Source organism: Mizuhopecten yessoensis, unplaced genomic scaffold (assembly GCF_002113885.1).
Source record: "Mizuhopecten yessoensis strain PY_sf001 unplaced genomic scaffold, ASM211388v2 scaffold1557, whole genome shotgun sequence".
NCBI classification, from domain to species: Eukaryota; Metazoa; Mollusca; class Bivalvia; order Pectinida; family Pectinidae; genus Mizuhopecten; species Mizuhopecten yessoensis.
Genome location: NW_018404106.1, coordinates 378,387 through 405,842, shown reverse-complemented (window position 1 = coordinate 405,842; position 27,456 = coordinate 378,387). Strand labels below are relative to the sequence as shown.

At 35.6% G+C, this 27,456-nt stretch overlaps 1 protein-coding gene across 5 annotated transcripts in view; it reads left to right on the top strand.

Moving 5' to 3' along the window:
* Nucleotides 1-27,456, top strand: part of LOC110465167 (diuretic hormone receptor-like) — a 175,274-nt gene that overhangs the window by 33,198 nt on the left and 114,620 nt on the right. Inside the window, exon 2 of one of the 5 annotated variants that reach the window (XM_021520826.1) lies at nt 24,977-26,987. The exons of 3 other annotated variants lie outside the window; for them this stretch is intronic. The gene's annotated coding sequence lies outside the window, so the exon portion shown is untranslated. Of the gene's footprint in view, nt 1-24,976; nt 26,988-27,456 lie in introns of those variants that run through there. One more of the 5 variants, XM_021520841.1, reaches the window with a different exon arrangement.

Sequence of the window (27,456 nt, the reverse complement as noted above, 5' to 3'; positions counted from 1 at the left end):
TATCTTTCTTTCTATTTCTAACTACCTTTTATTTCATAGCGCCTTGCTTGGCAATACCTCACTTCTGGCTTAAATGTTGAGCGTTCACCTAGGTGAGGAAGGCAATGGGTTCTGTCCCCAGACCGGGACATACCAAAGTCTTTAAAATGGTAGTTATTATTCAATGCTTAGCGTCCAGCATTTAGGGTAACGACAACAACTGGTTTACCCGTTGTCAGTATGATGTAACCGGGCGGGATCGATGCTGTGCTCGGTACCTTCGGCATGGCATTTCAGTAATTTAGCACTATAAAGTCGGCATCAGATACGCGCTATCACAGGGAGGCAAGCACGCCAACATACCCTGTCTCCGGCACACATACACGCATGCAAGCATACACAACACACACACGGAGGTACGTCCTTAAATGACCAAACCAAAACCAAACCACCTTAATCAAATCATGTGACTGGGTTACTTACAATACCGTCAAGTTTTCGAATAGAAATAAAGATATAATTTTCGAAAGTACATGTATTTACCGACATATTGAAGCGAATACCGCATTATTCCCTTGACGATAACCAAGTAGTCTGTATTAGCATCCGGAAAGGTTGTTTAAAGCATTGTTAGCTTGTACTGACATCGAAACGGAAAATTTCAATGTATATTGTAGTGATTCTTTAAAAAAAAAAAAATGAATTTGTAACTTTAACTTCATGAATAAGGATTGAAAGAATTCACATAATGACATAAAATACAGAAAAAAGTTGCTTTTCAAGATGTTTGTAAAAAAAATAACCTTTTGAAAATGAGTATAAACGTCTTGCAAAGTAATCAGACTTTGAACAATTTGGCCAAATTGCGTTGATCACATTGCGATAAATCTTTTAGGTTTTTTTAGAAATGTACAAGTTTTTGGACTACCACCTTACAATGCATTAAACGTTTACTATTTTGATGGATTACCCGTCAAAACATGTATGCATAATCTCCGTGGGAGTTCCTTTTAGAACAATACCTGTGATAATTTTGCACCTGCGTTTTATGTTAATGTATTTTAGCGTAAGACAGGTAGCAGAGGTACGGGTGATTGTTTTACTTAGGCCATTTACATCCATAAGCCGAATTCCGGCACTGTCGACCAGGAACTTATAAAGATCACCAGAACGAAACAAACGCATGCGCATTTATTTGTTTGCATTGCGATATATTTCTCGGTAATTGCTGCCGGGATTTTCGCGTGCTTATCTCTGTTTCTAGTAATAAACGTTTACATGAATCAGATAGCTTTGTTCTGTGTATTGGCGGCGCTTTAGTTGTCACCGAGGGGTAGAATGAAGGCTGTATGTCCGTAGTTAATTGACTTTAACGGGTTAATGAGCAGAATATATAGAGTAGTGTGTTATGTGCCTATTAAGCATTCCACACTAACAGCTATTTTGTATGAACGCCAATGTCTAATTAGCATCAATTAATTGCATAGCATTTTTTTTTGCTAAGTAGATATGTTAATTTGTCACCGTGTTTATTGTTCAAACAAAGGCAGTTGACATATTAAGCGAGACATTTAAAATAAGTCACCACAGAAGTATAGTTAAAACATTACGTACGAGGAGACCAAAATGCGAGCCACACAAACTCTCTAAAGCCTGATTCAGTCAATGTTCTCTGGTATAATTGCTTTCATTTTTAAATATTGAACCTGTTATATTCTTGATAAACAAATTGACCTACTGAATCCAACGGCATGATCAGTGTAGGCGACACACCGGATTCTCCTGCTGTATCTGAGGTTTAGTCTAGATCAATGTCCACCATTTAGGGGGAATTGCATTGAAAACATTCATTTCTTATCTTCAATTTACTGGTACTATTGTTTAGCTTATTACTTTTGTTACTGGATCTTGCTGACGTAACGATTTCTGTATGTTTAGAAATCATTACGCAGCTTTTGATGACGCATCTACACAGTTTTTGATGACGACAGTGCTCGGGTTTTGATTTTCCTCTTTACAAGTGAAAGTCATGTATGAAATCTCCTGGTTTTAAATTACGTCATTGTGTCCTTTACTAACATAATGTTTAGTTTTCTGTATTCCTGAACAAGAATTAGGTTAACTTTAAACTAGACCTTCTCTTCAGCTCCCTCTCGAGTAGAATGTCGGTTTGTGTTATGCGGTGTGTAAGTAGAGGTTTGTGTTCTCATCGCCCGTTTTACACACATCTGGTATGTTTTTGTTACTCTTTTAGATACCTTAAGATGTAGTTTCGTCTCTTGTACATGTACCCTGCTGCCTTTGACTCATTTTACACGTCTTTTGCGCTTTGTCTTATTGTTACCACACGGTTTAAGAGCCCCCGAACACTCGAACGAACATAAAACAAGACGCTTAACCGTGTTTGTTGTGTAGTGTGGTCCCGTACACTTAGATATGTTTGGCAATGATGCATTGTGGGTACATTCTGCGCATTATTTGGTTGGCTTTTTCGATTGCCTTGACCCAGTTGTTCTGTCCCATTGAAGACGCGGAAAATCTGGAGGAATTCCGAATAGGTATATCACGCAGAGAATGCCGCCAGATAAAGCTGGGTTTTTTAACACTTGCCTAGCCACGTTGCAGCGATACGAAGTTTTGATTGTGTAATTGTGTAACGGAAGCTGACCAGGCGCGTGCTTCAAGTCATCCGACACGTTCATGCCACCTGGTCCTACTACATATGTATTCTCCCGGAACCTCAACAAGTCTAGGGAGAGACCATACAGCTGAGTACGGCGGAAGAACGCCAATTCCAGACCTATTTTACATCTCAGATTTACATCTTAGCATACATGGAACCAATTTAACTAAGCTTAACGGTACAAAATGTCAAATTAAACCAATTGAAATATTGACAAATGTCTGCAATAATATGAATGTATTAATGTACATAAATACCAGTTGATTATTTTCAATCTTATTTCATCTATATATTCGTTCTAACCTGAATCGTTTTGAAAATATCACCAATTTAATAGGCATTTTAATATGTCATAAAGCTGAAAAATGGCTGATACAACTTGCCCAAGAACCCTATTCACGGAACAATCTCAATTTATTTTCTTACTTTTTACATCGAGTTCTACTTACAGCATGCCCATAGTCTTCACGATCGTCTTTGAGACGCATTGGAACCTGCCGAAACATATACAAATGTCACAGAAATTCGACGTCAATACAAAAAGACACAAAAAGAAAGGAATTGAGTACTGAAACAAGTTTAATGCAAAATGTTTGACAGTAAAAAGAAAATGTCTTCAATGATATACATTTTGTATATACAGATGTCACTGTTTCAACGACATTTGTATTCAATCTGGTTGCTTGCTGTCCATAGGCGTTGCTCACTATATTAGTCAGTAGCTTACCAGGCTAAATTCCTCTAGATTAAAGTACTGTATGAATATCAAAATTTACAATTTTTAAGAATACACCAAAACGGGTAACATTTGAGGGTCAAATTAATATAATGTGTACATGTATTACATATCAAAATAATATTTCTTGTTATATATGGTTATAGACAGGCTTGGTTTGTTTGTGTTTAACCTCCTATTAACAGTAATGGTCATTTAAGTGCCATATTTTAGTGGTGGGGAAAAGCCGGATTTCCCGGAGAAAAAACACTGGCCTGTGGCCAGTACCTGGCGATTTTGCCCCGCGCCGGTAGGCCTCGAACCCGCTATCCGGTGGTGGACAGCTAGTGACCGTTGCCGGTCAGACGCCTTAACCTCTCGGCCAGCATAGCCCCTTTAAAGACAGACAGTTACTATAAAGAGATAATCCAAACATAAGTATGGTTTATCATATAAACAAAGCAAAAAATAAACATAACGAAGGAACGTCCACCATTTGTGCAGAAACATTCTAAAAATAAACGTACGAAAGCAAAATATTTTCACACAGCTATTTCATGAACGAAAACTATAAAAAGGTGACTAATTATCTAAAATGTAATGAAAAACAAAACGTTTATGCAATTAAATTAAGTAAATCAATTGAGAAGGTTTATCAGAGTACAGCAGATTCCACAATTAGATTGGAAACAATTAAGCTTTCAAACGTACATGCTTACACGTTATAAAGTATTTTTAGTCTTTTTTAATTATGTGTTTTTATTTTAGAATTTTTAATCAAATTAACACAAACGCGACAACGTGAAAATGAACATTTGAGACTGCAGTTAGGTACCAATACGTACTAGGGAAAAGCAAATAGGCAACTAATTATCCAAAATCAATACAGTCAGTTTCCATTTTTTTAAATTGGAACATGAAATTGTCGTCGAAATTCTTGGAAATTATCAAATAAGAATAGCGCCAGAGAGTTTTCTTTAGATTTTCGTTTATACCATAATCACACACTTTCTTCATAATAATTCTGAAAATTGGGGATATCGAACTGCAATTAGTGAATAGGTGGTCTTTATTTTGTTGCCTAAGGACTTAAAAGATCCCCTGTTTCTGGTGTTAATAACAATTAGAGGAGAAATAAAGGAAATGCATTTCCTTCTGAGTGGGTCACGTGATGGAGGATTTTGGACAAAAGTATCAGTCAAGTTTTTTACACCTTTTACAGTTAGCATCAACATATTTTTCTATACCGCAGTGTTTATAATACATATTCACGTTAAAATGATGTAATGTTCATGTTAACCGTTTGTAACATCTCGTGCCGATTATCAACATATGAAAATGGGAGGATCCGAAAGAAAAGCTGTTCAACGATCAAATGTATTGAGGATGAACTACGTGAAAACAAAAGACAAGTGGAACAAACGATGAAACAGATTGTAAAGATGAAAATGGATATTAAGGAGACGGTAGAAGCCACAACAGACTTTAAGAACATGGCAAAAAGATACGATAACGAACAATTGAATGGTGTTGAAAGTGTTAAAAAGACAATGAAACTGGTATCAGACCGCGTGACTAACTACACAAAATGTTACGAATCAGACCTGAGTGAGACAAGGGAATCATTAAAGACATGTGCAGCATCGGTAGTTGGTATAAAGAAACAAGTTGACAAATTAAGGAAGGACATACAAAGAAAGAGTGAACACAACATGACCAACAGGAGTGTGGATCTTATCGAGGAGAGTCAGACAGAACCAGCCGTAAAGACGTTTAACAGATTCAGTGTGTTGAGTGCATCATCGAACAATCAGATAAACCAGGTGGATAACTTGGAAAGCACAAAAACAGCGAATTATTTCACAGACACGTTAGATCCTAAAACCGATCGGAACGCTAGAGGACTCTGCCAAGGAAACGACACGCGACAAAAAACTTGGAGCGACATGTTACAATCGGAGTCTCTAAATGAGAAGCGTTCCGTGGATACTGAGAATCCATCTTATATATCAGCTGAAACGACAACTCAACACCCGATAAAGGTCCATTTCCCAACATCTGTGTGTAATCCGATGGCAAAGCGATTTGTGGGATTCCAGCAGCAACAAAGAAGGAGAATCAGGCGATTCTACGTACATGGAATAAACCGACAAATATCCTCAGAAGCTGCCATGCGAAGCTATCTTGAGGAAGCTAATGTGCGCGTTACTTTGTTAAGGTATTTTGAGAAACGATGGAAGAACACGGCATCAGCGCAATTGAACATAGTAGCGGAGGACGCAGATATTATCAGCGATGATTCGTTCTGGCCCGAAGGGATCCGAATGAGGGAATGGCAGCCACGCGAAATTTTCTTGAGTGAGCACAGATATGTCTGAAATTGTTAATGCGATGTGTTGGAACATTGAAGGCATCATGTCAGGGACACCATATCTAATAGACTGCCTTCAGAAATATGATATTAATGTTTGTGGTATATCTGAGCACTGGTTACGCGAATTTAATATGTCATTTATGGACACATTTAAATCTATTGGGTACAGATGTATAGCTAAACCAGTTTTTGAATTAGACCCTTTTAAGTACAAATGTAGCATTAGAGGAGGAGTTGCTCTGCTGTATAAAGAATCCTCCTTCAGAGTCCAAGAGATCGAGGTTGACAGCCCGAGAATAGTAGGGGCTGAGATAACAATATCTGATGACTTAATTCTGTATTGCTTTGTTGCATACATGCCTGCTTCTTCGAGAACTATAGAGTTATTCATAGAACACGTTGAGCTTCTAGAAGGTCTGTATTCTGTTTACTCCGAAAAGGGGAAGGTGATGTTCATAGGGGACATGAACGTTAAAATTCAAGGTACTAGGTGTAGCATAATTGAAAATGAAAGATCGAACATTTTTCAAAAGTTTTTAAACCGATGTAATTTAATATCGGTGAACGTACAGGATAAGTGTCTTGGGCCTCATAGTACTTTTTTCCCTCAGACTGGCAAATCAACACTTATTGACCACATAATTATCGAATCAAGTATGTTTGATTTAGTAGAAAGTGTGTCTATTTTGAAAGAAAATGATTTGAATTTGTCAGAACATGTCCCAGTGATAAGTTCAATACTGATATCAGCCAATGTAACATTTAATTATAAACGTCCTGATAAACATACACGGTTTAATTGGAAGAAAGCAGACCCTAATGCTTACAGAGCAGCTTTAAATAAGAATTTGTCTCATATCAATGTTACAGAAACTGAGAATAGTGAACAGGAATTGAGTCTAAGCAAGGAATACATAGAAAAATATCATTGTGAAATTGTCTCTGCAATAGGTAATGCTTCTTTAGAATCTATACCGACTGTAAGGTACAAGCATTACCTAAAACCATATTGGAATGACCAGTTATCTGTTTATCATTGTAATATGAGATTAAGCAGACAAAAATGGGTCGGTGAAGGTAAACCAAGAGGTGGGAACTCGGAAAGTTTTAAAGAGTACAAATTGATGAAGAAAGAATTCAGGAGAAATCTTAGACAAGCTTTTGATAAGTATATGTCTGACCAGTTATCAGAGATTGATCAATCAAACGAAATAGATCAAAAACTGTTTTGGTATCTATTTAGAAACAAATCCATGAAACAGCGACCTTCTCAAACAGAATTTACATGTGACGGTCAAACGTTTAGAGACCCAAAAATTATTGTAAACAAATGGGCATCTCACTTCGAAAACATTTTCAAGAATGACTGCAATAGTTTATTTGATGAAGATTTCAAACATGACGTTTCGAGTAAAGTAAGAGATATAGATGTCCAAATCTGCGAAGAGGACAAGTTTTTGAAGAAATCTGTTACTGTATCTGAAATCGAAAATATATGTAAAAAGTTGAAAACAAATAAGGCAGGAGGTCTAGACAATCTTGTTTATGAACATTTGAAATTTGGAAACTCGTTGCTATATGTCCACCTATCAAAATTGTTTAATGCCGTAATTAAGTGTCAATATATACCAAAAGAGTGGAAAATGGGAACAATAATTACTTTGCACAAAGGAAACGCAAAACCTAAAGATGACCCTAATAGTTATAGGGGAATTACTTTGTTACCAGTCATTTTTAAAGTTTTTGAAATGATTTTAGCTAAAAGATTAGATTCAGTTCTTAATTGTAACAACTTTCCGAATAAGCAACAGTCAGCATATCAAAAAGGACTATGCAGTTTGTTAACTGCATTTAATCTGCAAGAATGTATACATTATAATTTAGAAAGAGAAGAAGATGTTTATGTGGCCTTTTTAGATAGTAACAAGGCATTTGACACCGTATGGCATGATGGTTTGTTGTATAAGCTAAATGAGATCGGTATCACTTCAAAGACATGGCATATTTTGAAATCAATATACACAGATATAAGAAGTAGTGTTATATTTAATGGTTTAAGTTCAAGATGGATCCGTATGGAGAGGGGGATTTTACAGGGGAGTGCGTTGTCTGCCAAAATGTATCTTGTATTCATAAACAGTTTATTAGACAGTATTGAAAAATGTGGGAAGGGTGCACTTATTGCCGATTTAAGAATTAATATACCAACACAAGCAGATGATATATGTCTGGTTAGTACACAGCGTAAAAGCTTACAATACATGCTCGAGATGTGCGAAGCGTATAGCAGAAAGTGGCGTTTCACATTTTCTGCAGTTAAAAGTAAAATAGTGTATTTCTCTAGAAAAAAGAAGCGAAATCTTAGTACGAAATTATATCTATATGGGCATCTTCTTCCAGAAGTTGAGGATATAACACATGTTGGCGTGATGTTGAACTATAATTTTAATAGTATGGAACGTACAGTACGCGCATGTAATAAGCTTAAGAGTGGTGTCATGAGTTTAATTAAAAGTGGTGCTCATCCATGTGCATTAAATCCTTTAACGATTAGTAAAATACTGAAATCAAAAGTATATGCTTCAGCCCTATATGGGTGTGAATTATGGTGTCTTCAAAAAACCGAAATTTTAATGTTAGAAAGAGCACAACGTTTCATTTTAAAGTCAATTCAGGGGTTCCATACAAGAACCCGTACAGATATGTGCACAGGCCTTCTGGGTTGGTTAAGTTTAGAAGCATACATAGATACCAAGAAATTATTATTGTTTGGAAGATTATGCAACTTGGAGAAAAACTGTATATCTTATCTTGTGTTTTTTACTCGTCTTTGTATGGCAGTTATAGGGACCAATGTGTATAATAATGGATTTATGAATGAAGTAATTAGGGTACTAAAGAAATATGATTTATACAAATTAGTACAAGAATGTTTATCAAATGGAATATTTCCAGTGAAAAGTATATGGAAAGCGAAAGTAAAGCATAATGTACAGTTATATGAAGAAAAAGGATGGAAGGAGAGAATGAGTGGTGACCGCGATTTCTGCAGATTTATATTTGTTCATGATAATTTGGCTCCTCATATATTGTGGAAATTGTTAATAAAATTTCCTCAAAACAGAGAAGCCATACATAGTATAATGAAATTGATTGTATCTCTAAGACATTCAGAAAAAACTGAATTATGTCATAAATGTGGACAAATGTATAACGATATATATACCCACATAGTTTTACAATGTGATTGTACTGAAGACTTACGAGATCAGTTATGGTGTCAAGTCATTAATACATGTGAACTTATGTTTAGTGTATATTTACACTCTCATTCAGACTATGAATTATTTCACCTACTGATTGGTGGCAATATAACGTATGAACTGAATACATTAGAGTTAACAGAATTTCGTATGGCATCAGTCAATCATATTTCAAAAATGCTTAATGTATACTTCGAATGATTATTCAATACTTTTGGGTATATCATTCTTAACATTATTAATTATGTATTCTTTTGTAAACTGTACTCAAATTGATTAACTTATTTCTATTATGTTAACTTATTATGTTGTGCAATAATTTTTGCCTTACCATCTATTTGATTTTGTATCTATTATCTTATATATCATTATAATTACATTATTCTGTTTGTAAAATCTTCTTAAAGGAGGAAATAAAGAGAATAATAATAAATGCGGGTTCTATTTTTAAGACACATGCCTTGTAGTCTTCTTGTACACTTGTTAATCACAAAACAAGTGGTGTAGCTATTCTAAGTCGTTTGCGATTATGCAATAATACACACGATTCAGTGACGCAATGCACATGTATCAAATACTCCATGTACATGTATCGATGACGCTATGCACAGGTTTCAATGACGCCAAGAACAGGAATCAATGACGCTAATAAGCGCGTTTCGATTACGTCAGAACACAATGTCATAGTCTGAGCGAACTGTTTAACATGCATGGAATTTTAATTGTTTTATGTATTTTTATGTTTGTTTTATAAACAAATAGATAAAATATTCCAAACACGTGTTTCGGAGAACATGTTGTCTGTGGCAAAACTGCCTGATCTCAAGAATCAATCCCAAAACAATTATTTCTTCTAATCCAATTCTTCCTTCCATTGATTAAGCCATGATTGTGTACCGACCATCGTTCTCTTATCAGTATTGCGGAGCCGTCTGTGCTGTTCTATAACAGTGTGTATTTGCTGGTGCATACAGTGCCCTAAATACGCACGTTTTATAATCCCTATCAGACGCATCGTAACACAAACAACAAAACAAACTCTTATTATCTGTGGCACCACAATTTTCGACCTATCAATATTTGTCATAACAGTTTCACTATGATGGACGTAGAATCAGACTCGTTAACGCCATCTCGAAGAGATAACGGGGTTTTCTTATCGTAAAATCATTTGGAACGAAAATCTACGTTTCTGATGAGAGTAGATGTATTTAATCATTGTTATATTTGGTGATAACTCTTCTTTTGGATTGAAGACTCAATAGTTAGGCTGTAAAAGTCTCTCAAACTAGCTCAATGTCACCTCGTTCTTGTATCCGTCACTTAGGTCGGTCAGTTATAGATTCAGTAGACCTGCTGTTACCCACTGCACTGCAGATAGTACTGCAAGATCTTTTGGATCTTTGTATCTCTCTACTTTCTAACTACCCTTTGTTTGTTAGAGCCTTCCTTGACAAGACCTCAGTTTCGGCCGTAATATTAAACGTTTACCCAGGTGAGGAAGGCATTAGGTTCTCTCCCAGGGCTGGGACATACCAACGTCCTTACAATGGTACTTGTTATTCTCTGCTTAACGTGAAGCATTGAGGGTATTGGCAACAACTGGTTCACCCGTTATCAGTATTTGGTGCCTTCGGAGTGGTATTCCATTGAGGTAGCACTAGAAAGTAGGCATCAGATCCGCGCTATCACAATAAGGCAAATACCCCAACATACCATGCCCACAGCACTGCTACACACATGCAGGCATACACAACGGACATGGAGGCATATATCAAATGACATTATCTGCTGATAGGTCGTTAAACCCTGTACAAGCAGCCAATTGGTATTTACATTAATATTGCGTAAATTGGAATATATAGTTATCGATAGTTTGTTTACATATATTAATCAATTTTAATTGGAAATTAACACATGCTAATCTAACTTTTAAAACTCCTGTAAGTTAGGATTTTATGATGTTTTGTTTTTTGAAGTCTCCATGTTAAACAACATTAAAATTATGGTTAACCTTCAGCGAGTCACCAGAAAGAAGATTTTAGCACAGATATATTTTAAACATAAAATACATGTCCTGGTATAACATTCCACGCCATGTTTTGTAACATCAACGATGAAGCTAAGGCGATCAGTTAAACGTTTGTAAGAAATCGATGTTTACCATTCATTGACAAGCAAATCTGTGAGAGATGTGTACTCTAACCTTTGTAAAGGTATTATGGGATAGAAAGTGACAAGCTATCCTTCAGCCCACGTGATATATCCCTTGACAATGGCGAATATATAGACGTAATTGATGCGTTTAACGTATTTCACCCACGTGGTACAATCTAGTATTACGTTCTCTACGGTAAACCTTGACCCTTAAAAACCGATAAATGACGTCATGTATGTTGCAAGATTACAAACAGGAGGGATGAGATATGTGTTTATGATTCTACCTAAATGAACTAATGAGATTTGAATGACATTTTAGTAAAAGTCTACCAAAGTCAAGCGCTGACTAATGAGAGTTTGGTATAAGTCTTCCAAAATCAACAAATGAGTAATGAGATTTTAGAACATGTCTACCTAAATCAACCGATTACTAATGAGATTTTAGAACAAGTCTACCTAAATCAACCGATGACTAATGAGATTTTTGTACAAGTCTCCCTAAATCAACCGATGACTAATGAGATTTTAGAACATGTCTACCTAAATCAACCGATGACTAATGAGATTTTATAACAAGTCTCCCTAAATCAACCGATGACTAATGAGATTTTAGAACATGTCTACCTAAATCAACCGATGACTAATGAGATTTTAGTATAAGTCTCCCTAAATCAACCGATGACTAATGAGATTTTAGAACAAGTCTACCTAAATCAACCGATGATTAATGGTATTTGAATTTAAGTCTACCTTAATCAACTAATGGCTAATGAGATTTGAGAATAAGTCTCGCTTAATTGAATAATTACCGACGATATTCGAGTGTAAGTCTAACGACTGCTGAGATTTGAGATTAAGTCCACCAAAGTGAACTAATAGCTTATGAGATTTTATTACAAGTTTATCTAAATCAACTAATGACAAATGAGATTTGAGAATACGTCTACCTAAATGAACCAATAACTAATGATATTTGAGTTTAAATCTCCCTAAATGAACTAAAGACTTATGATATTTAAGTATAATTCTACCTTAACAAATACTAACTGATGAAATTTTAGTATACGTTCACCTATATCAACCAATGACTGATGGTATTTGAGTATGGTCTACCAATGACTGATGAGTTTTTGAGTACACGTTTTCGATAATCAACTTCCTGAAGTGCTCTGAGCTATAGATAGGACGTTAAACAAACAATACCGTCAATTACTAACCTTGAGGAACCAATGAGTGATAATGTATCTGTGTGTTGTTCTACATGCACCTGGTTCATCGTTGATGTTAGGGACAAGAAAAAATGGATATCAAAAGTGGAATAAACCACTATTTAAACAGAGGGAAAGGTGTATTTTTTCACGGGGCCGCGGTGGCCAAGTGGTTAATGCGTTCGATCGTCACTACGTGGGGCAGTCGGCAGGTAATAGCCGTATGCATGGCCGTTGGTGGGTTTTTTCCCGGTAACTCCGGCTTTCCTCCACCACCATAACCTAGCACCTCCTTAAATGACCATAGCTGTTAATAGGACGTAAATTACAAACAAATCAAACCAGTATTTTCTCACATAAGTTAAGAAAATGTATCTAATTACAGAATATAAATGAGAGTGATTACAGTTTGATAAGTAGGGGTCTCTTAGTATATAAGACCGATAAAATGCATGACAATATTTCATAAAATTTTAATTACATTGTTGACAAATTTTGAATTAAAGAATCAATCAAAATCGCTGAAATGTTTATGAAGACAGTCGCACTTTCTTATGATGTACAGTCGGTTAATTCGAATGTCCTTGATCATGAACACTCGTATAACTCGCATAAAAAGCCTTTAATCACGTAGCTGTTTTTTGTCGCATCCAATAAGTCGAAACACCTGTCTCAATTTCACAGAATACCGTGGACATACAGGGGTATCTCAGATACGATGACACAGAGTGCACTGCCAGCTTACATGATACCATGGGCGAACAGACGCATCAAAACAAAATGTCGAAAGTGACAAAGCTTCAGATAAGTTTCTGATACCCACTATTGCATAGGGACAAGACATCTGTCAGTGTACGCCATCCAATGGATTTACAGAATATCTCAATAACTCTGTCAAAGAATGGAAAACTAATCGCTAGCTCATTTGATACCCTTGACGTACAGACGTAGCTTAAAGAAGTTGTCATAGACGATTGTCAAGTATATACAACCAATTATCACGTATCGTAAATATCTCTTTCACCAACACGATATTATTGACATGCAGACGTATACCACATGTAAACAAAGCATCCGTCATTTAGGTGATATCAACTGTTAAAGAGTGACCAGGAATCCATCAGTCTAGATTATAACATTGATCTAATTACGTATCTAAAATACATTGTCACAGAGTTACAGGATATCCGTCAGTCTACACGATTCCATTGATGTAAATACGTATCTCAAATACATTGTCACAGAATTACAGGATATCCCGTCAGTCTACACGATTCCATTGATGTAAATACGTATCTAAAATATATTGTCACAGAGTTACAGGATATCCGTCAGTCTACACGATTCCATTGATGTAAATACGTATCTCAAATACATTGTCACAAAGTTACAGGATATCCGTCAGTCTACACGATTCCATTGATATAAATACGTATCTCAAATACATTGTCACAGAGTTACAGGATATCCGTCAGTCTACACGATTCCATTGATGTAAATACGTATCTCAAATACATTGTCACAGAGTGACAACGGATGCGTCAGTCTACATTTTACCATCGATGTAATTACGTTTCTCAAATACACTGTCACAGAATTGCAAACTATCCGTCCATCGAGATTACAACATTGATGTAAATACGTTGTATAAATACACTGTCATAGAATTGCAAGTTATCCTTCAATCTACACGAAAACATTGATGTATAATTACGAATCTCAAATACACTGTTAAAGAGTAATTATTAACCGTTTGATACACTCCCTCACTACACCTTATCCATACTCATACAAAAAGAAAGAGTGAATATCACCGTTTGACAAAATATTCACCAGTCAACATGATACTAGAGATATATACATTCATATCTTGAATTTGTAGTAGTATTCCAACATTATCGACTTAACATGTTTAAACCAGATGGAAAAAAATGACTAAACTAATATTTGCAGGTTGGTGAAATAATCTAATTATAGAAAGCTGATAAACTTTGTTTATACAACTCCTAGATGTTAACACTACATGTAGGGTTGTTTGCCCTCATCCTCTTACACGGTGCAAACCATTTCCTGGAAAATTAAGTTCTGTGTGTACTTAATTCACGAAATAAATTTACTGTAAGCATAGTTTTACAGATTGCGATAGAAAAAAATCCATTATCATTTTTATTACCGTAAGCGTTATATATAAATTTTTGTCTTAACAAAAATAAGAAAATGACATGTTTGGAAGACTAATACCGAATGCAAACATGTCGATAAAGCTAATGTATCTATATTTAATTTTGCAATCCTTGTTTGGAGTCTTTACCGATATGATGATCTTCTGAGAAAATAATTTGTACCGTTTGTACCCTAAACGACATAAGATAGACAGCACATCAAGACAGAGTTCGACTTAAGTTATTTACCTCGTTCGAATATTCCGGACTATTGATAATATAGTGTTATCACACAGACATATCACGATAGAAGTAGAGAGCTTGACATCCGATTTGGTCACTTAGTAACTCATGCTGAAACCAAAGTCTGTCGACATGTCTCACCTTTCCGAAGAAATCCCTCCAACTGATCTTTATTTTATTTCGTTTCATATGCAGGCATATGACACCCACTTTGATGCGGACATTCGATGATTACATCACAGACTGCTCAAAATTTACGAATACGTATACACTTACTCTAAGACCCTTTTAGAGTTTTGTTTCTCTTCACTTACTTAACCGCGACGAGTTTCACTTTTGTTGGGAACTCTTGCTAGGAATTAATGACGCCAGAAGTGCGTTCTGATGGCACACCTTGATTCAAACGCTTTCAAATGTTCTGGACTTTGCGGCCAGCCGGGCTGGTCAATATTATATCATGGTTAAGATGCATCTTGTTTATATCTTTAGCTAATAATAATGTTTATCATTTTATTTTGGAAAATAGGTGTTTTCGCCATTGATTTCAATGCCCTTTTTTGCATATATTGCTTAACGATATATTTGCATTTTGAATCGGCTTTGTTCGAAAGTCGCAAAAACTTGATATTATGTTGCAAACGAATTTGACGGGAAGAAAGCATGATCTTCAAAAAGTGATTTTGTATTCTCGCGTTTTAACTAACAATTATCATAGATTTAGTTTGTTCATTTCAAAGAAGTATTGATACATCTTAGCTTCATACGACCCGATTGAGGAAGCTGACTGAAATACTGTAGCCATACTTATTTTAGCCTACTTCAATTTAGCGCATTATTGAATGATAATAGATTAGCACATTAACAAGTATTAACAGATTAGGGCGTTGATGCATTTATGCAACCACACAATATTCAATAAAGAACAATATACATGAAGTTCAATTGCTGCATTCTATATTCAGCGCCATTTCTATAGCGACAACCGCTAAAATAAAACTACCGCTAAAACATGTACGTATACAGTATATGCTCTCTTTGTGGTAACATCAATGAAATCAAGACACGTGTATACGTGTTATGCTGTTATCAATAGTATGCAAGTGACTCAGCTCCGTACAATAAGTTCATTTCGCCAAATCAGAAAGTTCAAGTTTACTATTTCATTTTGAAATATTCTGCATATCTGTTTGGAAATAAAATGTTTAAAATGTGACAGATATACGATAGACAAGACATTTATTGCTTACGCGCTAAATTTGTCCGCGATAAAAAAAACTATTTTTAGCTGTGAACTTGCCACATCAACTTTGAGTTAGCTCGTTAACTCCTTCGGTATGATTTGTTGAAAATTTCATTTTACGACTTCCCGTTTCAAAAAGCTAAAACTGTTAACACAAGGTTAACAATAAGGAGTAAAACGTTTAATTTGTTTTAGGGTTTTCGAGAAGAGCGATAATATAAATCTGGAATAATGTTTTAGAGACTTTGCTAAGCAAGCTATAAATGCCTATCTGTACATCGTAGTCAATTTGTATTTATATTTAACGACTGAAAAAAAAACATCTTGTACCTTTCAATGTACTGTTATATGAGGTGTTTTGTTAATTCAGTCTTTTAAACATAAACTTCTGAAGTTAAATTTCAATACTTCATAAAGTTTTACTTATACTTTATATTATTTGCAATTGCAAAAAGACAAAATAAAACACAAACACAAAAAAAAAGAAAATCATTTAAAAACAAATATGAAGAATGAAACGAAAAATTAACATACATTAATACATAAAAAAGAAAAAAAACAAAACAAATTCAATCAAAACACAAAAAAAAGCAAAAACACACAAAACCCAGCTGTTTGAATGTTAAAATTGGAGGCTGAAACGTTCGGCTTACAGAAGTCAAGTGTGTGTTTTGTCGAACAGGGTATAATTATACTTTCAGTCTGCACTCAGTTGTAAAGCCTTAACTTCTTATCCTCTAGCAGTTTCAAGGTTATTTGACAGATTTCATGTTTGTTATCGCCGAGCTAGAAACACATTTGATACGGTAGGCCTTAATTAATCCACCAATACACTACGAACAGTGGTTAACAATGAGATTAAGACAACAGATGTACGGGCAACTTGTTTTTATGGTCGGAATAGATTGGTATTTTTCTCCACAATTTGGTTATGTAAACTATCCAGAGTATCACAATAAAGGAAATTCAATTTTAATATAAACCGACTTAATTAAAGCAGGTATTTTCCGCGTTGACGTTGTTTCTGTTCACGCAATCATGCGACTCCCGTCTCTCATGACCTTGACGTATTCAATGCGTCTCTCCGGGTTTTGTTACTTGTTTGTTTCTTACAGTGGCTGTAAAATTGCACATCACGTCTGTATAAGATGTTCGGCAAGGTAGACGTACTTCAGTTGCATTTAATTAAACACGATGCCTTGATTACAAGGAACTGTCCACACTTCAACACCGTAGAATATCGGAAGAAAGGCAAAACTAACACCGTCCTTAAATATCACTTGACTGCTATGCATCCTCCTTTAAAGGCGTGATATTATAGTGACGTCACCATATCGATCTGTTTTTCATCTTTACCTGCACTTGACATCCTGTCATCGACCCTCAAAGCAATGTCCTACCCACGTAGGTTGATTAGAGAGAAACCACTTAGACAAGGCACATTGATATGCTTATCATGTTCTAGGTAGGTAAGGCGATGTCTGAACAACAAGGAAATCCAACGTCATGTCCGACTTACGTTACGTCAATCGCTTGCATTCTAATGACTTAACGAACACTCCTCAGAAAGAAGGATTTTACAAGAGGAAGATATAGTTGATTTTTCTTTACATTTCATCAACATTTCCTGTTTACGCGTCTATTAAGGACAGGGGTTTTACATGAAATGATATTAGTATTTAACCTGCGTTAATTACGGATGTTAAATTGATCAAAAGTATCACATATCAGCTAACGTATTACATTAAGAAATCGATATGGTTACATCGGTCCGCTCACAGTATTGTATAGTTGCAACTCGGTCAACATACAAATAACCAAAGTGGCTATTTTAGTTTACTATTGACAAAATGTTACCACTAGAGTGATTATAAAAGCACATATTCTCTTACGTTTACGCTTAGATTAGCATTATGAGGATTACAGAAAACAGGAAAAACAAGAGAGTACTGAAGCATTAACAAAGCCGTTACTAGACCTTAAAATCGATAAAAAGTAGGGGAAATAATATCAAAGGAGGGTTTTAAATGGATATTCTTAAAACGTGCAAGGATAATAAGACTCAGATGACCCGGAAGAATTAGCGTCTTTTCCGGGCATCGCTATAGAGAAGTATTCGTTTAATCCAGGTAAAGCGTAAACATATGTACTGAAAACGAAAATGCAAGGTACACTAATGAGAATAAGATTTCTTTAGGCTTTTTAAATATTACCACTGTTTGGATATTCCATTAAAACGATGGTAAGTTTAGCATCATTGGGAAAACATAAGCATATGATCATCATCGAACTTCAGGATTAACGGTAGACGGTTACCGAGATATGTTATACCAATGTTTACTCTGTAGATTTTCTTTACTTGTAATTATTTTTCTTGCATCAATTGCCTGTAATACAGGAACAAATTTGGAGCTCAGAGTTAACACGAACCTAACAACCGGACAGAACTGACGAAGATTGTTCTTTACCGACACAATCTCCTGGCAGATTTGTTCTTTACCGACACAATCTCCTGGCAGATTTCACCGGTGGTTTGGGAAATGTTTGTCTTCGCGTTATTAAGTTAATGCCTTGGGGTTTTTTGTTGTTCTTCCGTTTCGTTTACGCGTCTCCTCAATTCCCACTGTAATTTGTCCTGTTTTTTGTGTATCCTCAATTCCCACTGTAATTTGTCCTGTTTTTTGTGTGTCCTCTATACCCATTGTAATTTGTCCTGTTTTTTGTGTATCCACAATTCCCATTGTAATTTGTCCTCTTTTTTGTGTGTCCTCAATTCCCATTTTAATTTGTCCTGTTATTTGTGTGTCCTCAATTCCCATTTTAATTTGTCCTGTTATTTGTGTGTCCTCAATTTCCATTGTAATTTGTCTTGTATTTGTGTCTCCTCAATTCCCATTGTAATTTGTTCTAATATTTGTGTCTCCTCAATTCCCATTGTAATTTGTCCTCTTTTTTGTGTGTCCTCAATTCCCATTGTAGTTTGTCCTGTTATTTGTGTCTCCTCAATTCCCATTGTAATTTGTCCTAATATTTGTGGCTCCTCAATTCCCATTGTAATTTGTTCTAATATTTGTGTCTCCTCAATTCCCATTGTAATTTGTTCTAATATTTGTGTCTCCTCAATTCCCATTGTAATTTGTTCTAATATTTGTGTCTCCTCAATTCCCATTGTAATTTGTTCTAATATTTGTGTCTCCTCAATTCCCATTGTAATTTGTTCTAATATTTGTGTCTCCTCAATTCCCATTGTAATTTGTTCTAATATTTGTGTCTCCTCAATTCCCATTGTAATTTGTCTTGTATTTGTGTCTCCTCAATTCCCATTGTAATTTGTTCTAATATTTGTGTCTCCTCAATTCCCATTGTAATTTGTCTTGTATTTGTGTCTCCTCAATTCCCATTGTAATTTGTTCTAATATTTGTGTCTCCTCAATTCCCATTGTAATTTGTCCTGTTATTTGTGTCTCCTCAATTCCCATTGTAATTTGTCCTGTATTTTGTGTCTCCTCAATTCCCATTGTAATTTGTCCTGGTTTTTGTGTCTCCTCAATTCCCATTTTAATTTGTCCTGTTATTTGTGTGTCCTCAATTCCCATTTTAATTTGTCCTGTTATTTGTGTGTCCTCAATTCCCAGTGTAATTTGTCCTGTTATTTGTGTGTCCTCAATTCCCATTGCAATTTGTCCTGTTTTTTTGTGTGTCCTCAATACCCATTGTAATTTGTCCTGTTTTTTATGTATCCTCAATTCCCATTGTAATTTGTTTTGTTATTTGTGTGTCCTCAATTCCCAGTGTAATTTGTCCTGTTATTTGTGTGTCCTCAATTCCCATTTTAATTTGTCCTGTTATTTGTGTGTCCTCAATTCCCAGTGTAATTTGTCCTGTTATTTGTGTCTCCTCAATTCCCGTTGTAATTTGTCCTGTATTTTGTGTCTCCACAATTCCCATTGTAATTTGTCCTCTGTTTTGAGTGTCCTCAATTCCCATTGTAATTTGTTTTGTTATTTGTGTGTCCTCAATTCCCATTGTAGTTTGTCCTGTTTTTTGTGTGTGCTCTATACCCATTGCAATTTGTCCTGTTTTTTGTGTCGCCTCAATTCGCAATGTAATTTGTCCTGTTTTTGTCTATCCTCAATTCCCATTGTAATTTGTTTTGTTATTTGTGTGTCCTCAATTCCCAGTGTAATTTGTCCTGTTATTTGTGTCTCCTCACTTCCCATTGTAGTTTGTCCTGTTATTTGTGTCTCCTCAATTCCCGTTGTAATTTGTCCTGTATTTTGTGTATCCTCAATTCCCATTGTAATTTGTTCTGTTATTTGTGTCTCCTCAATTCCCATTGGAATTTGTCCTGTTTTTTGTGTATCCTCAATTCCCATTGTTATTTGTCCTTTTTTTTGTGTCTCCTCAATTCCCATTTTAATTTGTCCTGTTATTTGTGTGTCCTCAATTCCCAGTGTAATTTGTCCTGTTATTTGTGTGTCCTCAATTCCCATTGAAATTTGTCCTGTTTTTTGTGTATGCTGAGTTCCCATTGGAATTTGTCCTGTTTTTTGTGTATGCTGAGTTCCCATTGGAATTTGTCCTGTTTTTTGTGTATGCTGAGTTCCCATTGGAATTTGTCCTGTTTTTTGTGTATGCTGAGTTCCCATTGGAATTTGTCCTGTTTTTTGTGTATCCCCAATTCCCATTGTAATTTGTCCTATTATTTGTGTCTCCACAATTCCCATTGTAATTTGTCCTCTGTTTTGTGTGTATCCTCAATTCCCATTGTAATTTGTTCTGTTATTTGTGTCTCCTCAATTCCCGTTGTAATTTGTCCTGTATTTTGTGTATCCTCAATTCCCATTGTTATTTGTCCTTTTTTTTGTGTCTCCTCAATTCCCATTGGAATTTGTCCTGTTTTTTGTGTATCCTCAATTCCCATTGTAATTTGTGTTGTTGTTTGTGTGTCCTCAATTCCCATTGCAATTTGTCCTGTTTTTTTGTGTGTCCTCAATTCACATTGTAATTTGTCCTGTTTTTTGTATATCCTCAATTCCCATTGTAATTTGTCCTTTTATTTGTGTGTCCTCAATTCCCATTGCAATTTGTCCTGTTTTTTGTGTCGCCTCAATTCCCGATGTAATTTGTCCTGTTTTTGTGTATCCTCAATTCCCATTGTTATTTGTCCTTTTTTTTGTGTCTCCTCAATTCCCGTTGTAATTTGTCCTGTATTTTGTGTCTCCACAATTCCCATTGTAATTTGTCCTGGTTTTTGTGTCTCCTCAATTCCCATTGCAATTTGTCCTGTTTTTTGTGTCGCCTCAATTCCCGATGTAATTTGTCCTGTTTTTGTGTACCCTCAATTCCCATTGTAATTTGTCTTGTTCTTTGTGTGTCCTCAATTCCCATTTTAATTTGTCCTGTTATTTGTGTGTCCTCAATTCCCAGTGTAATTTGTCCTGTTATTTGTGTGTCCTCAATTCCCAGTGTAATTTGTCCTGTTATTTGTGTGTCCTCAATTCCCATTTTAATTTGTCCTGTTATTTGTGTGTCCTCAATTCCCAGTGTAATTTGTCCTGTTATTTGTGTGTCCTCAATTCCCAGTGTAATTTGTCCTGTTATTTGTGTCTCCTCACTTCCCATTGTAATTTGTCCTCTGTTTTGTCTGTCCTCAATTCCCATTGTAATTTTTCCTGTTTTTTGTGTCGCCTCAATTCCCAATGTAATTTGTCCTGTTTTTGTGTACCCTCAATTCCCATTGTAATTTGTTCTGTTATTTGTGTCTCCTCAATTCCCATTTTAATTTGTCCTGTTATTTGTGTGTCCTCAATTCCCATTTTAATTTGTCCTGTTATTTGTGTGTCCTCAATTCCCATTTTAATTTGTCCTGTTATTTGTGTGTCCTCAATTCCCAGTGTAATTTGTCCTGTTATTTGTGTGTCCTCAATTCCCAGTGTAATTTGTCCTGTTATTTGTGTCTCCTCAATTCCCATTTTAATTTGTCCTGTTATTTGTGTGTCCTCAATTCCCAGTGTAATTTGTCCTGTTATTTGTGTCTCCTCAATTCCCATTTTAATTTGTCCTGTTATTTGTGTGTCCTCAATTCCCATTGTAGTTTGTCCTGTTATTTGTGTCTCCTCAATTCCCATTGGAATTTGTCCTGTTTTTTGTGTATCCACAATTCCCATTGTTATTTGTCCCGTTTTTGTGTCTCCTCAATTCCCATTGCAATTTGTCCTCTGTTTTGTGTGTATCCTCAATTCCCATTGTTATTTGTCCTTTTTTTTGTGTCTCCTCAATTCCCATTGGAATTTGTCCTGTTTTTTGTGTATCCCCAATTCCCATTGTAATTTGTCCTATTATTTGTGTGTCCTCAATTCCCATTGTAATTTGTCCTATTATTTGTGTGTCCTCAATTCCCATTGTAATTTGTCCTGTTTTTTGTGTGTCCATAATTCCCATTGTAATTTGTCCTGTTTTTTGTGTGTCCACAATTCCCATTGTAATTTTTCCTGTTTTTTGTGTCGCCTCAATTCCCAATGTAATTTGTCCTGTTTTTGTGTATCCTCAATTCCCATTGTAATTTGTCCTGTTTTTTGTGTATCCTCAATTCCCATTGTAATTTGTCCTGATTTTTGTGTATCCACAATTCCCAATGTAATTTGTCCTGTATTTTGTGTATCCTCAATTCCCATTGTAATTTGTCCTGTTATTTGTGTCTTCAATTCCCATTGTAATTTGTCTTGTATTTGTGTCTCCATAATTCCATTGTAATTTGTCCTGGTATTTGTGTCTCCTCAATTCCCATTGTAATTTGTCTTGTATTTGTGTATCCTTAATTCCATTGTAATTTGTCCTGCTATTTATGTCTCCTCAATTCCCATTGTAGTTTGTCCTGTTTTTTGTTTGTCCTCAATTCCCATTGTAATTTGTCTTGTATTTGTGTATCCTTAATTCCATTGTAATTTGTCCTGTTTTTTGTGTGTCCTCAATTCCCATTGTAATTTGTCCTATTATTTGTGTCTCCTCAATTCCCATTGTAATTTGTCATGTTTTTTTTCTCTCCTCAATGCCCATTTCGTTTTGTTTTAGTGTCTCCTCGATTCCTGTTTTGACCTTTCTTGATTTTGTTTTGTGCTTCTCAATTTACGTTGCAATCTTCCCTTTTGCTTTGGTGTCTCTTCAAGCAAATTGATATGCAATTTCCTGCGATTTTCCTCATCAAAACTTGTTCATACAAGTTTTTCCCTTGTTCCCTCTATTAGCAGTAGTGACGAAAATACCGATATTCCTCCTCTGCTTCTAGTAGGTCTGAATATGTCGGGTATGCAGGACGTGTTTAAACAATGACTAAAAATAATATCTGCCTCTAAAATGCATTGGTCACGACTGCACTTCTCCATCAGACCTGTCAGAGCAATGTTAACGCAATAGACATGCATATAACTGTCTATATTATAACATGTAGACATGTCTTAATTAAACCTACATCGTGCCATCAGAATGTCTAAACATTGTTTATATCCATCATGAACATGTCTCTACAAGTATCATGCCATACGACCTGTGTCTATATCCAAGTGTACATCAAAACAGTATACATGCATACTGTATAGCTGTTAATATTGGCGGTTTGTGTGTGTGCGTGGGAGGGGGGTATGTGTGTGTTGATTTCTATACGAAATTAAATACCAATTTTAATCCCATGAATTACACTATCCACAAATTTAATATATATAAATCGATGCCTTCACCTAAATTCAAATTTAATCAAAGTACCTCTTCAAGCGATAATTTAACCTTGCCAAGCTTTGTGAAATTTAATCCCCTCGAACTAGTTCTGATTGGGACAACCGCGAAATATAATCCCCGCGAAATTTAACAACTATACAGTAAAAAAAAAGGGGGGGTGGAGGAGTCCAACGTCCCGTGGGTGGTACTGTTCGCTAGATGGATCGGTGGAGGAGTCCTGGGTGGATACCGGAGTATTCTAGCAGAGCTCCATAGACGAAAGGTGTAAACTTTAAACTAATAAGCGAAACATGTAAACTAATAAATTCTAAACCTACGGAATCCTTGGTGTTGATGCTCCATCTTTTATCAAGTTGTTATTAACTATACAGTAACTTAATGTTGCTGAAATAATTAGACCTGCTTAAAAACGCTTATACTATGGGACATTTCTTCTTTACACGTTCAATTTCCAAGAACTTGTGAGCTTGAATTCCTTAACCACAAAAGAAAATGGTTTTACATAAAGAAAGGATTTGGCGTTTCTGCGTTGAGAATGCTTAAACGAATTACAATGGTCATTTTAAGTATGCTGTGTGCCAAACATTGAAATCAAAGCAGTGCATATTAATCCATTTTGCCTATTTGTGTCATATATCACTATGCTATAAACGTAAACATTTAAGCGGTAGTCTTATTTTTGGGGGGCTTTTCGCGCTTTAAATGATGCGCTTAATTATAATTACACACATTTTAACCACCGTATATTGTTTTCTATTGTATTTTTGTAAATGCGCTAATTCATCACAGAGCCCTAAAATAAGAATGCGCTAAAATAACCACGCTTACAGTATTCGAATATATTGACCACAATACCGATACACCAATTTGTGTTTGAAATGCGCATTTTATTTCTACTGAACTATTATGAATTGGCCGTAGCAAGTATGAAAGACAATGTTTAATCAGGTTGAGGAATATGCCTTATAAAAAGGCTTGTCAGCTGAAATAAACTTATTTGGCGAACATTGCTAAAAAGCTTTTCATGAGTTTTCATGAAATGATTTCTCTTTATCGCGCAGGGAACTTTTGATCCAGCAAACATAAAACATAAGGGACATTCATGATTAGGATAAATTATCTCTCACCTGTTTAAAGCGGTTATATATGAGGAAGCTTATGCACTAGTAGTGACAATTTAGCTATTCAAAACCTTCCTCTTTTCTGTGTTTCTAGGACAAAGGCACAGACATCAAATATACAGTTTACCTTTGATATTCAAGACCGAGCTGACGCATATATAAAGCACAGCTAGACTTTGGTAACAGTATTTATCCAGCCGAGAGCTCACTCTGCCTTCAGTCGCTGTTGCTGCTACTGGTCCCACTGACCAAGATAGGTCTTAGAAACCGCCTATTATACTCCGGCAGTAAACGTAGTAGATACACTGCTACCAGTTAGTCTGAGTCAGGTACAAACTACGTTGTGCCATTAGTATAAGATTTCTCTCTTCAACAGCTATCGACTTAGTGTTGGCCTTCAGGGATTAATAACAACGAATGCCAAGCTAGAATATCTATATCTGACCGACAAGATTATCATTGTCAGTATTGGTGTCAAATAGCTAATATCGCTGATACGGGATACAATACCTCCAATTCGTTATTCAATTAACAATTCCAGGTGCTTTCTTAAAATCCTACGACGGAAAAAATATTTTGCAAGATGGGATATGGATATTCGATTTTGTTACCACCGACTTGTCATTTTATCATGCAATTGTGTTTACCTTGCTCTTCTTAATATGAGATTAATATAGGTTTTAGCGAACCCCATCGACGATCAAGTTTACGTTTCTTGATGATATTGGATATTGCTTGGAACGGTGTTGCTGATGAATATTTTTTGTCTGTGTCTAACACGTCTGGAACAACAGTCAAGGACCACAGTCGTCAGTAGGTACCGTGCCTTGCATCAACGCTGTATCGTCATTCTCGAAAGCAGTTTTACCTGGCTTTAATCTTTGCACTTTACAAGACAGAAGTTGACATTTTGCCACTAGTATGTGTCTGAAGTGCATAGGTATTCTGTAGAACGTGACAAGTTAAGAGTGGTTTTAACTTTGAGAATTGCATTTGTCAACGATATTAAAACTCCCATGATTCTTGGTCCGGATTACAGACAAATGCAAATATCACTAACTATTCTAAAACTGTTGCAACAGGTTCGTTAGAGACAAAGTAGTTCGTGAAGATTTGCTTTTTTTTTTATTATTCCCAGAGTTCAGAAATATATAATTAGAGTGATACTTGAACTGCTTATTGATTTGATTCCTTGACTGTATTATTATGTTTATTGGTTTGACATATCTACATACGTAGACTGCTGTGGAGTCTATACCTCAATTCTTCTGTTAAATTGCAATACGGCCGGATAAATCTACCTTTATAACAGCTCTTTCAGCGCCATAGCGTAAAAAATAGCTACAGACATCGATAAGATATAGGTTAAAAAGTTAAATCAAGATACGGCACGAGGCGTTGATCAAAAACAAAAACATACATGTATAGATTTATCGTTGAGGATCAAATGGCGCAAAGCATCTTGCAATAATTGGCTACAGCACTTGGTATATACCAGTTTAACACACGCCCGCGTGGTTTATTGAGGAGAGTGTTTGTGTTTACACGGAGCATTAATTGTTGCTGTTTTACGATACCCAATATGATCAATGGCAGAGACGGTGTTTTACTTACAAGCGTTCTCGTTCCTGATTGGTTAATTTGCCTCCGCGCGTGGTCTTTATTTTCGACTCAATAATACCTGAGGACATTGTGTGTTCTAGTCACTGTTAACACAGACAAGGTACAAATTGTTGGAACTCTTCTTTGGAAATTAAGAAAATACGAAACTCATTTCCACTTCAGATTCTGTGTTCTCCTGTGATGCAAATTTAACTATCACACAATGACTATCGGAGAACTAGTAATTAGTGCGTTAACGTCAGCCTGTGAGGTTGTATCAAGATATTGAAATTAACAGTTCTGTGAAAGCAACAACAGTGTGACGCTGTAGTTGTCACGTGTCTGGCTTATCATAAAACGTGTGTCACATTGGTCAATACAGTGACTACTGTGGATATTTGAAGTGAATATCAGTTTGATATAACTACGGAAAAGTGTTTCAATATTCAAAGGAGTTGTTTTGTTGCTGGTAAAAGAGACACTTTATGGATATTTGAGAATAGGTAAGTGTAATTTTTTTCTGATTGTCAGCATTGTTCACTTGTATACAATATATAAGTCGCTTTCAGTTATTGATAGTGAATGACAAGTCTGCTCTAACATTGTGTTACTTGAAACTTGTATTTGACTAAATATTTTTATCCATTCATATTGTATTGCCAACTTTTCGATGACATTACATTACTTAAGTTTCTCAATGACAGGTTTTTGATTGATATTTTCCAATGAGATGTTTTGCTTTAAACACCAAATTTACATTCTATGACTTGAACTGTCATATTGACGTCATATTTAAGGAGATTTTAAACTGACATAGAGTTCATCGAGATTTTCCATTGACGTTCTATTGGTGGAGAGTTTCGTTGACATTTATTTTATTTGAAATTTCCCTTTGACGTTAAATTGCATGACATACATAGAATAGTGTACTAATTGGCATATCATACAACAGGGCAGCTCAACCCCCTGGTT